Here is an 18,645-nt window from a genome sequence, read left to right on the forward strand (position 1 = left end):
ACATACCCTCTTTTCCCTAAGCTAAATAGTTCTCTAAGCTCTCATTTCCCTTCTTACTATGCCATCCCTCTTGTGGATAAACCATTTATTCCCTGTAAACATCCCCTGTAAACAGCCAACCATCCCTCCCAAATAGAGAGACTAACCATAGGGGCAGCTACAATCAGCATGACACAGCAGGTAGTGGCCCTGCCATTGGTATAGTCAGAGATGATCCTGCAAGGATGCCACCTGTAACACATACCCCACCTTACCTCCCAATGCAATCACTGATAAAACCAGAGCTCTTCCCATCATCCCACTATCTTTGACCCTTTGCATTATTACCACAGCCTCCAAACTAAGGTGTGGACAAAGGATTCTTTCCACTCCACCCTTCCCTACATATCCCTTATAAATGAAAAACAAGGATGAGGAGGAACAGCTTTTTCAAAGGCTGCCTGGTCAGGCAGGAATCCTTGGAAATATATGTCCTCTCCTCTGATTTTGCTTGATTAGGTCAAGCCTTATTGATCACTACTTCCCTCCCTCCCTACTACTCTACTCTCAATTCAAGGGAAAGACTCAGCCCTCTGGAAAAACAAGCACAGAGAGCCTGACCTATTATGCCACCAACATCAAAGAGGGTAGAAAGATCTCCAGCTTCCTTGGGTCCAAAATGAGCTGTGGAGAAAACAAAATAACTGAGAAAAAATCTGGCCATAAGTTTAAAAGTAGGCAGAACTGGCTAACTAAAATGCATAACTTGGAAGCAAAGAATAAAGGGATTGATTCACAGAACATCTAAGGAACAACATCCATGACATTCTGCAGCTATCTCTGAAAAAATTCCTTTAAATAAGCTTTGAGATAAACTAAACTCAACGTTTATCATGACTAAGTCCCATATGCAATGCTCAAAGCTGCTAGAATGTATAAAAAAGGCAGTTTTATAGGAATCAGAGAAAATTGGGGATGTTATTTATGATAGAAGAGACAGGTAAGGAAGAGCGTGGATGCTAGGTGAGTAGTTGGTTTAATGGTTTAAGGGGGACCTGAGGGAATTTGACTCCTCATCCCTAAAGTGATTAGGAGTGGAGAGAGAAATGTGGTGGAAGATATTGGGAGCCCAAAGTGGATGAAGGATGCTGAAGGGTATGCCTTGCTGTGGTTTTAAGATTTGGAGGGGGGCAATTTTCCCCAATGACATATAGCTCCTGGACATAAACAGCTATTGAATACCAGATCTTGAGTCCAGCCAGCCAACAGAGAGAAGTATCTACTTAATGCCCAAGTTAGGGCAATGTGCCAGAGCAGAGCCAACACAACCACAACCACAATGATCCTCACAGTGTTGATGAATTCTCTCTTTGACAGAGAAAGCTATAAACTTCTCTGGTAGTTGATTATAAGGCCTTTCCCCAAAAGCCTCCATTTTAGCACCTAATATGGAATCAGTTAGCCTTCAAGTAGGTTCTTGTTAGGTAATGAAAATAGAAAGTTAAGAAGTCACAACAGAGAACAACAGAAAGAAAGGAATACTCAGGACATGGTTCATTATGTAATCTTCAATTTTGTCTAAAACATGAAACATGACATGATGAAAGATATTTGCATTCTATGGACCTATGGATATAGGGGTGCCTAAAAGCCCTAGTATCCAATTTCTAAGTCTTGCTTTTCTCACAAGACAGATTCCAGAAAATTTGTATCCCCAGCCTGAAGTACATGCATAGTACCTGGGTGATCCTTTACTCTGCTGAGCCAACCCCTTCATTCCCATCTCAGCCTTCCAAATACTCTTTCACAATTTCTTTCCTTACTTCCCCCTTCACCCATTTCCCTACTTTCTCCACCTAGCACATGCACTTACCCACATTAACGATGTAGAGGGCAACCAAAATAAGAAGGTATAACTGACCAGCTTGGCAAACAACAGACACAAGGAGAACTCCACTACACCCTGGAGGAAAGTAAAGGGATGGAGATAGTGCCAAGGGACTCCCCATCACTGATCTCAGGGTACCATCTCTAGGGCACTCTGTTCTGCTCAACCCCAGAAAGAAATCTCTGGAGTAACCATTCAAGCACTAGCCCACTCTTCACCACTCCAACCCTGCCAATCCTCTCTTACTCACCGGGATTTTGAGTGCCCCTAGGAAACTGATGGCTCCAGGTTTTCATTTGACTCCTTGGAACATCCAGCACTTTCAGTTCCACAATCCCTCTCAACACAATGTGAATCCACAGATGTAGCCAGGTCTTCAACGGGTCATTCTGAACACAGTGGGAAATGTCCGTTAAAATGGAGGATGAGATTCTGGCAATCCCCTCCCACAGAATGGAAATCCAAACTTACTCACCATTACCTGAGGGGTATGGGATATCCCTGACTGAAAAGAATAGGCCTTAGGGTCAAAGGCTTAAATTCATGGTTAAACACAGGCTTTAAGGGATTCTTCTATAGAACTCATTGCTTGTTATGGCTGGCCCTATTTCTGATGGAGATTTAGATGGTCAAATGTATAGCAAGAAGTGAGAAGCAGGGACTAATCAGGTCCATTAAGTAACTGGTTGATTTCCCAACTTCTTCTTCTTACTAGCCTGATGTTTCTAGTAACTAGTTTCTCTGGAAACCAAAATGGGAGGAATGAGGTGAGTAAGGTCACCTTTCACCTTCTGGGAAGGTTCCTACTCACATGGTGCTGAGGAGGGCACAATCCACATCTTCAGGATCTAAAAGAAAAGGTGAGGATTAGAATCACAGGAGGCCAGTACCTATCATTCCTGAGTATCCTCATCCTTCTTTCCTTATTACTGAGCTCAAAGCAGTTCAGAATTTGGGGATTCTCAGTACTTTATTAATAAGGAGGAAAAAGGAAAAACAGTAGAACTTAAAGGAAAGGAATAGTGTATTGGGAGGCAAGAGTTGTTCTGTCATTTCAGTCTTGTCTCTTTGTGATCCCATTTAGGGTCTTCTTTGAAAAGATCCTAGAGGGCTTCCTTTATTCTTCCAGCTCATTTTACAGATAAGGAAGCTGAGGCAAACAGGGTTACTCAAAGTCATACTGACAACAAGTGTCTGAGATTGCATCTGAATTCAACTCTTCCTGATTAGGGCCCACATTCTGTCCACTATACCACCTAGCTGCCCAAGAGGCAGGAGGCCTGATTCCAACCCTATTATCTCTAGTTGGTTGTATGTCTTTAAGCAAATTATTTCATCTTTTGGTATCAATTTCTTACCTGTAAAATAAGGATATTATTAAATTCCCTATGTATATCATAAGACTGATTATAACAAAGAGATAAGTAAAGCATTTCTAATTACTGCATCCTGAAATAGTAAGTTTTGTTTATCTAGCATTTAAATACTTGCAAAGTGCTTTATTTATACACTGCTTCATTTGATCCTCAAAGTAATGATAAATTTAAAGCCAAGAGACATCAATTTCAAATCTTGTTTCTGTCACCTATTTGCTACAAACCAATGACAACTGATTCTTTAAAGTCTTGGTTTTATCACTATAAAACTGAGATAATGCAAAACTATGTACCTGATATAGGATGGCTATGAGGAAAATACTATAAACTTAGAAGTACAATACAAATGTGAATTAACATTAGTTATCTCTTTTTCTCAGCCCCTTAAGTATAGAAAAACCTTCTGATTAGAAAAACAAAAACCTAGTATGATGCTCATTAGAGAATCCTGGAAAAAGAAAAGACCTGGGAGTTAATTCTGCACTTACTCTCAACAAGGAAGAAGAAGCTGATGACGCCTGTGACAGCAATGATAATACCAGGCACAATGAAGGACAGGCCCCAAGCTGAATCCACCCAGATACCAGCAATCAGGGAGCCCAGTATATTGCCCACAGATGTGTGGGAGTTCCAGATACCATGATAAATCCTCGCCTAGAGATGAAGATAGAGGAGGAGAAAAGAGGTAGAAAGGTTAGTAGCCTTACCTTAGGTGAAGGAGCTAATTGAGAATTTCATGAGCCTCTATCTCATCTGATGAGCTCAAAGCACCTCATCACCAAAGGGACAACTAAGGCTGTAAGCAAGGAAGGAATGTGATCTATGTCACATTAGGATAGGAAGAGAACTGAGGGATCATAAAACCTTCCAGATGAGTTTTTCCTTATTTAGTCCCACTATCCTGGAGTTCCAATGCGATTATTTCTACCATCCTTCACCTGTGAAATCTTTTACAGCGAAATCGATTCACAACTTGGAGTATTCTGTTTCTCTGTCTCTCTCTTGCTCTCTCTTTCTGTCTCTGTCTCCCTTTGTCTGTCTGTCTGTCTGTCTGTCTCTCTCTCTCTCTCTCTCTCTCTCCCTCCCTTCTCTTTTAAACACCCACTACTTCCCATTTCTTCCTCCCTTTTACCCCTTCCCCATAACTATACTTACCTTCCTTCCCAAACCAGTTACCAACACAGGTCACTACCGATGGCCAGCCTGTGGTCTGTGCCAATCCATTAAAGAGCTGTAGGAAGAGAAGAATTAAGAGAACATGTATGATGGCACAGATTAACTTAAAAGATCTGGAGCTGAAAATAAAGAAAGGAAGCAAGAAGTTTGGGAATGAAGCCCTATGACTCAAATATCATATACAAATCCTTCACAAAGCTAAAACAAAACAAAACAAAATGTCCTATATTCTCCTAACTAATGAATAAAGGGCAGAGAAGATAGGTTGGATGTCAAGGAATGAGAAGAGGATGGAAAAGAATTGAGGCTGGAAAATAAATCTGCAAAAGGAAGGGAATCTTTACCTGGACAAGCACATAGTACCACAATTGGTGAATGTTCCAATAATAACCCAGGCCAAAGAGCGAGTAAAATCCCACTCAGCAGCATCCCAGCAAACAGGTAATAGCGGATGGAAAGTCTCTCCCCAAAAATTCCACTGAAGAAAATTAATCATTAAATCTCAAAAATATTCCAATCACAACCTGGCCCTACCAACCCAAGCCACAACTCATACCTGGTCCCTTCCCCAGCTCCATCTACTATTAAAGTAAATGTTTCCTAAGGAATTTGAGGTCTAGATTGTAACAAAAGAAGGGTTCCCTCAACATTTTTATCCAGATGAAGAATGATTAATCAAAAGCACCCTGTAAAGGAGCAATTCAGGTAGCAAAGAGGCAACTCCATCTTATTGACTAGAGATTAAAAATCATTGATCAAAGGCAGCCTTGAGAAGAAAAAAAGTCATAAATAGGCAGCCAGCTAGGAGAAAGTAGGGAAGAGCCCCAGATCTAGGGATTTTGTCTGTGGGGAATATTAAGGGTTGATGTATATGTATTGGTCTCTTCCATTAGCTGAGCTACCTCTTTCCCCATCTTCCTTGCACATCCTTAAATAAATACGCTAGTACTGATAAAGATACTGAACTCAAGAAAATAAATTATCCTGATTTATTCTATGCTATGAAGGACTCCGGCTCTCCCTTAATACCTGATGAACATGCCAACAGCATAGGCAATCAGAAAAGCATCATCCACACCTCCCAGCAGTTCCTTGTAGTTTTCCTGATCTGAAATAAATGAAAAGATGCCTCCCAATCAGATTGCCACAGGATAGACAGCTTCCCAACTCTCCCAGCCACACATTTATTAATCAAACATTAAGTATATGCCATGACTAATATGGAAATGTTTAAGATGACTGTACTTGTATAATATCACATGGCTTGATATCTGGGGTAAGAAAGGAGAGAAAAATTTGGAACTCAAATTACAAAACTCAAACTTAAAAAATTAATGTTGAAAACTATCTTTACAGGTAACTAAAAATAAAATACCATTGAGAAACAATATATATTTATATATGTTCCAGATACATATAGATCTAGGCAAAGACAAATCCCTAGCCTCAAAGAATTTAGATTCTAAGAGACAAAGATACATGTAGAGACAAAATGGATATAAAGTGATTTTGAAAAGAAAGCACTAATAGGTAAAAGAAGAGAGGGTCTGGAAAAGTTTCCTGAAGAAAGTGGCACTTCAGCTGAACCGTGAAGAAAATTAATAATTTGAGAAATGATGGTGAGTAGGGTATGCACTGCAGTCATGGATAAAGGTACAGAGATGGAAGATGAGTAACAGCTAGAAAGACAACTGCACTGCAGTGTTCAGAGTATGGAATACATTAAAAAAGCTGTAAAGGTAAATCAGGGCAATGTTGGGAAGGGCTTTAAACGCCAAACAAAGGAATTTACATTTGATCCTGGAGCAAATAAGGAATCACTGGAGCTTATTGAGTAAGGAAATAACATGGTTGTGCTTGCCCTTTACCAACACAAGTTTAATAACTATATGAAGGATGGATAGGGCAGAAATAGTACTTGATTGGGGTTGGGAGACTACAAGACTATTGCAGTAGTTCAGTGAAAAGGTGATAAGGGCTTAAACCATTGGACTGAGTTTGTGAGCAAGGAGAAGTGATCTATGTCAAAGATCTGGTAAATAAATGACTGTGTAGGAGGGAATATAGGATAACACTGAGGTTCCCTTCCCAAGGGTTTGTTTTCACTAGTCATCACAATCCCCATACATTCCTCTTCTTCAAGGAAAAGTTAGGGAATATTAAGGATAGAAGGCAGAAGGAGAAGGGCCAAGCTCTTACCAAATGGAGCCCAGCTACACCATGTGGTGCTGTTGGAGTTGTTGTTGGGGTTTTCTAGCCCTGTGCAGTTTCGATGCAGCTGGCTCTGAGGAAGCAAAGGATTAGCCTGAGAGTCATTCCCCACTGAGATAGAGTCTCACAGCAACAGCACCCTCAGCACCCTGAGCCTCCTTCGTCAGATCCCACCTGGTCAGATTCTCCAGTCTAACTCCTATCCAAAACTCACTGTCCGTTCCTGCTCCCAAAGCTCTCTGGTCTTTGTGCCCTACACCCTGGCTGGTTCCTCATGCACAGTATGTGCACACAAAAAGTGGAGCAAGGGGAGCTGTGGACAAGAGGATTTATGGTGTATTGGAGGGAGCTACTTCCCTTCCAAAGGAGACTGGGAGGAGAAAATACCTGCCAGATGCCTGGGAATGTGTAAGAACCTGTCCTTCAGGATCTGGGAGCACATCCTGCCAGCCAAGCAACAGTATCCCAGCACAGACCTGCTTCCTCCCTCAAGTCACTCTAGACCTCACCCTGGCTTTTCCCTGGCCTCACCTTGACAACACTGATCGGCTTCCTCGACAGGTGGTAACAGGTGTAAATGAGGAAGGTGAGCAGCAGAATAAGGCCTCGGTACCTGTAACAGAACGAGACAGACATCTTAGTCAATAGGAAACAATTGGAGCTGGCAGTAACAATCCACCAAGATCCATCAGGGCCAGGAATCATAATATGCACACACAATTCCATTCCCTAGATATAACTAGGCTTTATAACATGGTTCTCCAGAAAGAGCTCAATAAAGAAAACTTGATCTGAAAATTCACAGAAGCAAATCAAAAGATCTAGGAATATGAGCTGGAATTCAAAAAGGCAAGAGTGAGATAGGTCACTCCTGTTCCCAGTATAGAATTTAAGAGTTAGCAGTGGGGAGAAAGAGTATATTAGACAAGAAAGCTTCCACCTATTGCTCCATGCCCAAACCTCTCAGCAGGGTTGATTCATTATTATCACTATAGACCAAGAACTCTTCCTGTCCATCCCTTACACTACTTTCTCTTTTTAGTTCATTAAAATAGAGGAAAGACTATCTGGATCCACCTTTATAGGAGCTGTTTGAAAAGCAGATAGGGGTCATTTTGTAGCTTAAGCCTGGGAATAAAGAAGGAAGACTCCTAAATGTCAAGGGAAGATTCTCCTCCTGAGGCATGGAGACAGAACTAATTTCTCCTAGCTATAGGATCTACTATATATAGCAGAGCTTAGACTGTTTTTGCCATTACTACTCTCCATAGCTTTTTCCTCTTTATCCATTCTTTGAGACTCTTTCTATTATATTTTGTTGTCTCCTTACTCTTCTCTATTCATGAAAAGAATTCTAAGAAAATTGAGGTTTAGAAGGGGAAAGGGTCCTGCAATGGTAAAGTTCAGAAAAGTAGCAAAGCCCTGCCTAATCCCAGCCCAGCCTATCTTTGCTTTGCTTTGCCTTCAAAAACTTTTCCTCTTTCCATCTGTGGCTCACAGATCTCACATAGCCCTATATTCTTTAAATTTTTACTCTGGCTGGGGATGGAAAAAATATGCCCAGAGTTTCCACTATCACTATTATCACCCTCCTGTCCCATGGTAGCATTTTGGGAAAGGAATTCAGCTCCCTGGGTCTGAGTCATTGCCTGCTTTTCTAACAGGGATAGATCAATGGGGGAGGAGGTGGGACAGAAGAGAAACAGTAAATAGGCTGCTTCTACCTATTGATGCAATCTGCCTTCTCCCCAAAAGGAACACTGTACCCAAGAAAAGGAACATTTTTAAGGACAAGAACCATGCAAAGGAAGGGGAAAGAAATAATAACAAGCTTCTCTGAAATGAGTAAAATATGGAACAAAGAGATGTCCCCTTAGGGTCCCTTTTATGATTATATGAAAACTAGGAGAGAACCTCTAGGTTTTCACCCTACCACAGAGAAGAGCTTTCAACAAAAGAGGACTCATTTCCCTCAGTGGTTCAGAAATAATGAACTCCCAACTTGAAGGAAGGAAAAGGTATCTCAAAAAAAAAAAGCCTGTACTACTGCATGCCAGGCCTTTATTATTTCACATTAATACTATGTAGACAAAGCATTTATTCAGTACTTACTGTGTCAGACACTAATCTAAACTAATCTTCTAAAATAATCTTCTAGCTGGTATTCCAGTCTCCAGCCTCATTCCCTCCAAACCATCTCACACACCATGGTAAAAGAATTTATAACACATTAAATTACAAATTACTACATAGTCATCTCCAAAACAAAATTTTTCAGTGGTACTTCACTAAGAAATCAATAAATAGCTCAAATTATTTAACATCTCTATATATCAGTTTCCTCATTCATAAAATGGGATCTTGTTCTACCCTAGCTTAGACTTAGGAAGAAAGTACTTTGTAAACTTTAAAGCAATTGCAATAATACTAGAGATGTTATCATCACCATTATTAATATTATTATTGTTGCCATGGGATGAAGTCCAAGGTCCTTAGCTTAGCTAAGTATTCTAAGACCTCCAAATCTGACTCCTACCTACCTCTCCAACCTTATCTTCTACTACTGTACACAACACCCATCCCCCCTTCCCCAACTAAACTATCCACTCTTTGTTTCCCACTGAGACCTGTACATTTCTGTCTCTGGGCCACTGCCCTTCCAGACTGCTCTCTCCTCTGCCCTCCCTCCACCTTATATTATCCTTCTATCAAGACCTAGTTCAAATCCCACCTTTTCCATGAAGTTTTCCTTAGCAATTATTTGCTCTTCTGAAGTTCTAGCAGCATTAGTGTCAGTTTCATTCATCTGTTACTTCTCAAATACCTACTGGTATCTTTCTTTCCTCCACTCAATTTTAAATCCCTCCAGAGCAAGAATACTCTTTTATACTCTGAATAGCCAACCTTTTTGCATCCCTAACTCCCAATACAGTGCTCAGCATATGCAATTAGTATGCATGAAGAACAGGAAGGATGATAGGGCTCAGCCCAAGGACCACAAATTGGAATAAAAAGAGGGACTAAGGAAAGCAAAGGTCATGACCACAATTGCTTTAAGATCTAAGGAGGAGAAATCCTTGGAAAACCTTGTGATGTGTGAGAAATTCTTAGGAGTGATTTCCATTTAAATCTCTGTTTCCAACCTTCAGTTAGTTGTGTGATCATGGGCAAGGAGCACTTTTTTATGCTACCTACCCCACAGCGTTGTTGTGAAGAAAGCAATTGGTAAACTTTATAGGATTTTATAAATATGGATTATTGCCCTCATCTCCGTCTATATATAGCTTAACTATTCAGTGGGTCCAAAACTGAACATTTTATCATATTAAGACATGTCAATATGTATATTTCTTTTACTTGATTGTGCTTATTTGGTAGGAGGGCTTTTTAACACAGAGGTGTTATTTTGACACAAATGTGAATAAAGACATTAGATATTCATTAGATATTTATCCAGGAAGAAAAGATAGAAATGGGAGTCAAACAACAAACATTTTTAGTGCCCACTATGCACAAACAGTGCTTTAAGCTCTGTGAATACAAAGAATAAGCAACTACAATTCTTGTTCTCAAGGAGCTAACACTCTAATGAAGAGGAGAGAACATGCAAACTACTTTGCAGAATCAAACTCCACATAGGATTAAATGGAAATAACATCAGAGGGAAAGCATTAACATTAAGGACTGGGAAAGGCTTCCTTTCAGAAGGTGGGATTTTAGCTGAAATTTGAAGGAAGTCAAAAGGGAGAGAATTCTTGGGATGGGGAATAGCCAATTAAAAGGCAAAGTGAAGAAGACAGATGAAGTATTACCATAATAGCAGGCACATATTAAAAAATATTTAGCTAAATTGAATTGAGGACAATATGTTCTAGGCCCCTACTAAATAGTACTTGGTCAATTACTAGAATGGCAATGGTACCCCCATTCCAGAAGTTCAAGGAAAGGAAGGATTCACTCTGCCTGCTTCACCTTCCTCCGAAGTCCAACCTGGTCTCCCAAAGGGAATTTTAATGGGATATCTGGCTAGACTTTTAGAGGGGACACATAGGCAAAGGAAAATTTTGTCCAATGGTAAAAGTATATAATAGAAGTCAAAAGACCTTAAAGAGACACTTGATCTCTGTGAACTAGGTATAAGAGCTTGACATACTTTTCATAACCTCTCAGTGTTATAGCTGATAATGTAAGAATCAAATGAGAGATTATGCTGTAATTAAAATATCTGGGTATAGTGGTATATGCCTATTATCCCTGCTCCTGGGAGAGACAGGGATGTTAATGGAACATTTTAACTAAAGAATTCATAACTACAATAGGCTGAACTATTGGATGTCTGCACTAAGTCTAGCACCAAATTGGTAACCCTCCAAGAGCAGAAGTGTGTGTGGAGGTGTCCATTAGGCTGCTTAAGAAGAAGCAAGCCAGCCCCAGTTGGAAACAGAGCAAGTCAAAACTTCCAAACAGTGGGATTGGGATGTGAGGGGCCAATGTACCTTCAAGGGAAAAAACCCATCATAATACTATACAAATGTTAAGTGCCTAAAAATGTTCCAGACACTATGCAAAGCACTGGCAATGCAAAGAAAATTAAAGAACCATATCTGCTTTAAGGAGCTCACAGTCTAAAGAGAGAGATGAAAGACACCTGCAAAATGTACAAATTCAAGCTATGTGCAGGATAATTGGAAATAACCAACAGAGGGAAGGCTCTGGAATTAAAAGGAAGAAACCCTTTCTGTAGAAGGCAGGATTTTAGCTGGAACTTGAAGAAAGCCAGGGAAGCCAGAAAGTTGAAAGGATGAAGGGAAGCAATCTACATATAGGATAATGCCAGTGAACTTGTCCAAAATTAGGAGATGGAGAATTGTGTTCAAAAAATGTGAAGGAGATCAGTAGAGGACTGTTTTAAAATATGATATTAGCTTCATCATAATAGATCTAGAAGGGATTTTAGCAATTATCTAACTGAACTTTATTTTAGAAATTAGGAAGCAGAGAGGTCCACAGCTACAAAATGAGATTAGACTCAACCAATGTCCTCAAGGATTCTATCAGCTCTAAATATCGATCCTATGATATGATTCAATTTTGGATCCCTTTTTCCACATACATCAAATACTTAAGATTGTTCTCCAGACTAAAGGTTTTAATTGATTTTTATATAATATGGGGTCAAACCAGTTCTGATGGACCAGGCCATCCTCAGCAACGAGATCAACCAAATCATTTCTAATGGAGCAGTAATGAACTGAACTAGCTACAGAGAAAAAGAACTCTGGGAGATGACTAAAACCATTACATTGAATTCCTAATCCCTATATTTATGCACACCTGCATTTTTGATTTCCTTCACAAGCTAATTGTACAATATTTCAGAGTCTGATTCTTTTTGTACAGCAAAATAACGTTTTGGTCATGTATACTTATTGTGTATCTAATTTATATTTTAATATATTTAACATCTACTGGTCATCCTGCCATCTAGGGAGGGGGGGGGTAAGAGGTGAAAAATTGGAACAAGAGGTTTGGCAATTGTTAATGCTGTAAAGTTACCATGTATATATCCTGTAAATAAAAGGCTATTAAATAAAAAAATATGGGGTCAAAGCCATTCACTATCCTTGTTGCCCTACTCTGGACACTTCCAATTAATAAGTATGAAGAGTAAATTTTAATCCAGGTTCTCTCACTCCAGAGCCTGTGTTCTTTTACTGTACTATGCAAAAGATTATCATGTCAGTAGATTAAATTATATTCATTTCCCCATAATTTGTCCCTGCTGACCCTGAACTGGATCTGTACTCATCTGGACACTTCTAGTGAAGGAGCCTTTGACATATTCCTATTTCTGGGCTGTTACTACTCTAATATAAGCTATACTGGAGTTTTACTATCTATTATCATCTGTTAGTAAACATTTATTAAGCACTTACTGTGTATACCAACCATGTACAAGGAAAGACAAAATTTGGATAAGACCCTCACGGATCTTATATTCTAAGTGTGGAAGAGACACAAAAGAGGACAATTATAATATTCCATAGTGTATAAACAGACTAATAAATGCAAAACCCAGTACTATTAGGGTCTGGCACTGATATGATTTCTGCTGTTCCTACACTGTAGAATACCAACTAGTACCTCCCCTAGCTTCTCCTGCTGCAACCTGAGTCACCAGGATTTTTTCCCTCCTCAGTATAAATTTTGGACTGTCCCTTTTCCTACATTTCCAATTCTATTACATTTTTCATTTTTCCCACAGACGTAAACAGGGTGAATTGAGGCTCTAGCACAGATATCCCAATGAATGCTAGTATTCTGGTTCCTATATGGCATGATTTCAGGACAGAAGGATCATCTCTTTCATTCAGCATGGCTGAAGAAGCTTAGTTTTCTTTACATCAGTCTCTCATAGGAGATCAGGCAGAGCTTCTTTTCAACTATGTAATGGGGACAACTTCCTAGAGTGTTCCCTTCTCAGTACTGTGAACATTGATACCTCTTTCCTGGGAACAAAGAGCCAATATGAATACTTTTGACAAATAGTCTATAATTAGTGCCAACCTTCTGATTCGTCACCCTCCCAACCCTATCAGAAGCAATAGGGACAACTATAGACCTTGATTCTGGGGTTTAAAGCTGGTAGCTCTTATGACAACTACTAGAAATGGTCACAACCAAGTGTTACAGACCATTCAGAGTTAGATCTTCCCCAAAGAGCCACCCCATGGATAGCATTAGAGAAACATACTGGTATTATAGAGTATGTTTGGTTAAAATCATGATTCTGCCACTTACTCTGTGACCTTGCCAGGTCAAAATGTAGCTGACTGTTAAATTTTCAGTGTGACTATTTAACCTTAGAAATAAAAAAGATTATAAATCAGGAAATTATTTATATATTTTTTAATTCTCTAAATTTTAGAAAGCGATAGATAAAATGTTAATAATGCAGATCATGTGTACAGTTTCCCCAAGAGAGCTGGTTGTTAAACATTTACTAGTACCCCTCCCCCTAGATCTTAAGCAAGTCACTTCACCTTTCTGGGCATAACCTCTAAGGTCCCTTCCAGCTTTAAATCTATGACCCTATGATCCTATTACCTACTACCCTGCTACAGAACCTGACATCCAAGACAACTTGAAATGTGACCTGTACTTTGTATACATGCTTTGTAACTGAGTCTCCTTCATTCCCTTTTGTTCTTACAATTCCTGTGTGACCTCATGTCTGGTCTCTCCTAGGAATTGAAAAACTCTAAAACTAGAAATAAAAAAACTGGAAATAAAGTAATTCAATTCTCTCATTAATGAATATGGAACAAAGTGACTTGCATTAGGTACACACAACAAATTATCTGCAAAGCCAAGTCAAGAATCCAGATCTCGTGCCCATGATGCATTCAGTAGTCTTCCAAATAAAGCATTCTGCTTCTAAAAGCCAGACCATTGGAAGAGAGAGAAGAGGTCAAAATACTGAAGATTAAGGACTTTCAAGGAAGGAGTTCTTGAGGGGTAGCTAGGTGATGCAGTGGATAGAGCATCACTCCTGAAATCAGGAGGACCTGAGTTCAAATCTGACCTCAGACACTTAACACTTCCTGGCTGTGTGATCCTGGACAAGTCACTCAACCCCAATTGTCTCAGAAAAAAAAAAAAGGAAGGAGTTCTCAGTCAGGCTGGAGGTAAGGAATAAAAGCTGCATAGGATAGGCCACAGGCTGTTAGGCTGGCTTTTTAGCTCACAGGAAGTAAACAGGCTCATTCGCTCTAGCAAACTGAAGGACCCACAGGTTTCACTTCTATTTTGACTCAAAGAAAGCAGGCTCCCCAAAGACCATCAAGGAAAAGAAGAACCCAGAAAAGAGACAACTATGGGTCAGAGGGCTCCTACAGGACTGCCAAGAATTGTGTTTGGAAGTTTGTCTAGGACTCGATGAGTTCTACCCTAGAGGAGGACCCAGGCCCTATGGCATATGCCACAGAAGGGCCAGCATGTTACTAGGCCAAACTATACTCCATGAACCTTAGTGCTTTGTAAGGAGGCTTCGTCACTTTATCTCCTTCTTCCACACCTCCAATAACCCTGGTACTAAGGGCCCAATCAGATATAGAGGTTAATTGGCTGTTTATAAATTATAAGCTGACAGTCTAACTTCCTAGTTCTAGAAATGGAATCATTTTATCATTCTCCTTAAGACTTTGCACTAGAAATGTTTCGGAATTGGAACAAGAGGAACAATCTATTTCAAAATAAGAACAGAGAGAAGAGACCTTTATCCCAGGAGATTAAGGAGGGTTGAGAATGGGAGGGAGAACAGACTCAATTGTCCCAGATTCTGGGCAAATTAAGCTGACTCTCTTTGCTAAGTTCCTTCACCTTCTGACACCTGGTCAGTTTGGCTAGTACCTCATGTCTTTCTCCCTTCCTCTAGGGACATGCTTAATATTCATCCCCCCTCCTGCCCAGAGAACATAGCAGCCAAGGATGCACACTGCACTGGAGAATGAAGAGACTGGAAACAGCGGCCATTGATGCAGCCCATTCCTATGGTTTCTAGTAGTAGAGGTTGAATAGCCATGTTCTGGGCAGGGGTTAATATGGCTGCAGAAGACCTAGACAAGTGCCAGAGAGGAAATTAACTCTGTGATTGGTCTATATATATGTGTGAGGGTGTGTGTGTGATATACATATATATGTGTGTACACAAGCCCGCTCTCCGAGATGAGAGAGATTCATTGCATCTTCCACCTTGGTACTGGCTGGAGGCTGAAGAAAGCAGAGGCAAAGTACAAAGCTGCAAGAGCTCTTGGAAGCAAGCAGAGAGATAGGCCTCTGAGCTAACTGGCTATATTGGAGACAATAAAAGATTTGAACTTTTATCACCTGGCTGTGTTTTGGGTGATTATTACTTGTAACTGAAACTAAGGCTGCCTCCAGAAAACCTCCCTGAGAAACCTGCTCTCCCAGAGAGAACCATCATTTTATTATATTTTAAAGAACAAAAACATCAATCACATTTTGGTGCCCTGAACATGGGACTGACAGGCCCCTCAGTGGATTTCAGTGGAAAAGCCTCTGAACTCTAATGACTTAACAGTTTGTAAAGATTCCAACACATATATACCTGTTTCAGTAGTCAGCAATTCTAGAAACTAGAAAGAAACAGATGCAAGGCTGAGCTCTGATAAAGTTTTGCTTACTAAGCTCCAGAGTCAACCAGAATAGCTTCCTAGAAGGAGGTTCTAGAGGGGGTAAAATTATAACACAGTGTAGAGCAAACTTTAGAAGACAAGCAGAACTAGTGGCCCAAACTTTGGTTCACCGGTACAATAAAGTAGAAAGAGAACTGGATTCAGAATCTAAGTCCAGGGCTAGGAGCTATATGACATTGGGCAAGTTCTTCTGCTTGGCTGGGACTCAGTTTCCTCATCTATAAAAGAAAAGCGTTGAACTAGACTATGTCTAAAGTCCTTCCAGTTCAAAATCCTAAGTTCTTCGAATGATTCTTCTAAAGCTAGGCCAGGCCAGAACAGGACTGGAAAGGCAGCACTGGCAAAAGACCTTTCTGCAGCAGACAGATGAGTGTATGCTCAGTCACCCTTTCTCTTCCCTAATCAGAACTCTATGTCCTTTCTATTCCTGTGGCACAAAGAAGCAGGCTACATAGAGAAGGCCACAGGCCTAGCCCTGAATATAGCCTTTCCCAGGAAGGTGCTATAAACGAAACAAAAGGAATTCAAGTTCCTCTTAGGGAGGTTCAGAGGAAAGCAAAGAAAATCAACAACAATAGCTAAAATGTATATAGAACTTTAATTAGTATTAATCCCATGTTTCAGATAAGTAAAGTGAAGCTGTCAGGGATTAAGTGATTTACACAAAGGCATGCAATTATTAAGTGTCAAATTCGGTTTTCCTAAGTTCAAACTCAGCACCACTTATGAGGAAAACTTTGAAGAACAAGAAATGACTATTTTGTCTAAAGAAGAAAAAGGCTGAGCCAGAGAGAATATGAATCATGAACTTATCTGTGCCTAAATAAGTAAGGACTGTCATAAAGACATGATCAACTATTTCCATGCAGGACAGGATGAAAAACTTTAGCTGAAGCTTCAGGATGAGGATTCAGTTTAGAGCAAATGGGTGAACTTATAGACAATGAGAGTTGGCATAAGCATAGGTGACAAGAGAATCAGTCATTGAATCTTCAGGAGGTTGATCCAAGGTAGATGAGATCTAAAAGGCTATCCTGTCCAATTCGCTTATTTTCACAGCCTCTGAAGTGCTTTTAAAAAAAATAAGATAAACCTTCATCTTTCTAGATTAAAGGAGGTAGAGGACTGTTTTGGGGCCAAGGATATAAGATAACTACTTTTGATCCCTTTTAGAATTCTATGGAAATCCAAGCTCTAAATTCCAATCTGTGTGAGCATTCTCTCCATCCCACCTTATACACTATACTCAAGCCTTCTGATGCAGTGTAATAGAAAAATTCTAGACTAAAAAGTAGTCAACCAATAAACATTTATTAAGCACCAACTATGTGCCAGACATTTTATTAAGCACTAGTGATACAATGACAGAAATGAAACAGCTCCAGCACTCAAAGAAGGCATTCTAATGGAGATTACAATGCCCTCATAGACACACACATATATATGTACACGTACAACATATAGAGATATATACCAAATACAAATTAGTTTGAAAAGGAAAAGGACTAAAGCCTACTTTCTGGTTATAGGAAACAAGTTATGGCCATGTTAAGTCACAGTCTTGGACTTGTTGGCCTTATCTAGAAAAAGAATCTTCACTACATTCCTTACAGAATTGCTTAAAGAAAATATTTTGTTAACCTTAAAGCACAATTGTTATTGTTCAGTGGTGTCCAACTCTTAGTGACCCCCTTGGGATTTTCTTGGCAAAGATACTAGAGAGGTTTGCTATTTCCTTCCCAATTCATTTTACAGGAAACTGAAGCAAACACAAGGTTAAGTGACTTACCCAGCTAGATAGAGCATCAGCCCTGAACTCAACAGGATCTGTGTTCAAATCCTACCCCTACATCTTAACACTTAATGATGCTACTTGTGTGATGCTGGGCAAGCTACCTAACCCCAATTGACTCACTAAATAAATAAATAAATTACTTGCCCAGGGCCATACAGCAAGTATCTAAATCCAATTTTAACTCACAAAGATGAATTTTTCCCAACTCCAGTCTTAGCACTCTATCCACTGTGCAATCTAGCTGTCATCAAAGCAAACAGGAATGTGTAGTTGTTTTATCATGATTTTATTGATTTCATCACCATCATCATCATTTTAGGAAAAAGAAAGTTCACAAGGACTCTTCATTTTTGCCATTTTTTTCTTAACAAGATACTTAACATAGCACTTTAGTAAGTGCTCAGCGTCTTCTTGATTTTGAATACAATCATTATCTGTCCTGAAGAGGACTCATTATCATTTATTAAAAATCTATGCTGGCAAATCTATGAGGCAAAAAGTTGGACCACAACAGTTCCCAAGTGCCTTCCCTGACTCTCTGTGGGCCCATCCCAATCCCCTTGGCTGTGGGGCTCCTGATCTTGCTCTTCAGTAATAACAATACCAGCCTGATTCTGCTCAACACTCTTTGACTTTCATAACCCAAGAGAGAACCATGAACTTTCACACTCAGATAAAGAGCTCTTTTCCCATATGGGCACTATAGCTTTTGGTAAGAGCGGAAAAACAAGGTTTGACTGGATAAGATACAGCACTTGGTGGATCCCCATCTCCAACCCTGGTGTGAGGCCCCAGACATTTATGTGTATGACTCTTTCTGCTGAGTGGAATAGAAAACGGGAAGCTAGTGTAGGGAGGAGGGAAGTACAGTAGGCAGCTGATGGAAATGACTTCCTTCAATCACGAGAGTTGGGGTGCTGGAGATGCTGTCATATCCATAAGCCATTAACCCTATCAGTCTTTCCATCTTTTAAATCTGGTCAAAAGAAGTCCTTCTCTTTC

At 39.9% G+C, this 18,645-nt stretch overlaps 1 pseudogene; it reads right to left on the reverse strand.

Annotated features, from left to right (window-relative positions):
• Window positions 1-18,645, reverse strand: part of LOC116422496 — a 28,166-nt pseudogene that overhangs the window by 2,376 nt on the left and 7,145 nt on the right.

The sequence above is a fragment of the Sarcophilus harrisii genome, chromosome 3 (assembly GCF_902635505.1).
Source record: "Sarcophilus harrisii chromosome 3, mSarHar1.11, whole genome shotgun sequence".
In the NCBI taxonomy this organism is placed as follows: domain Eukaryota; kingdom Metazoa; phylum Chordata; class Mammalia; order Dasyuromorphia; family Dasyuridae; genus Sarcophilus; species Sarcophilus harrisii.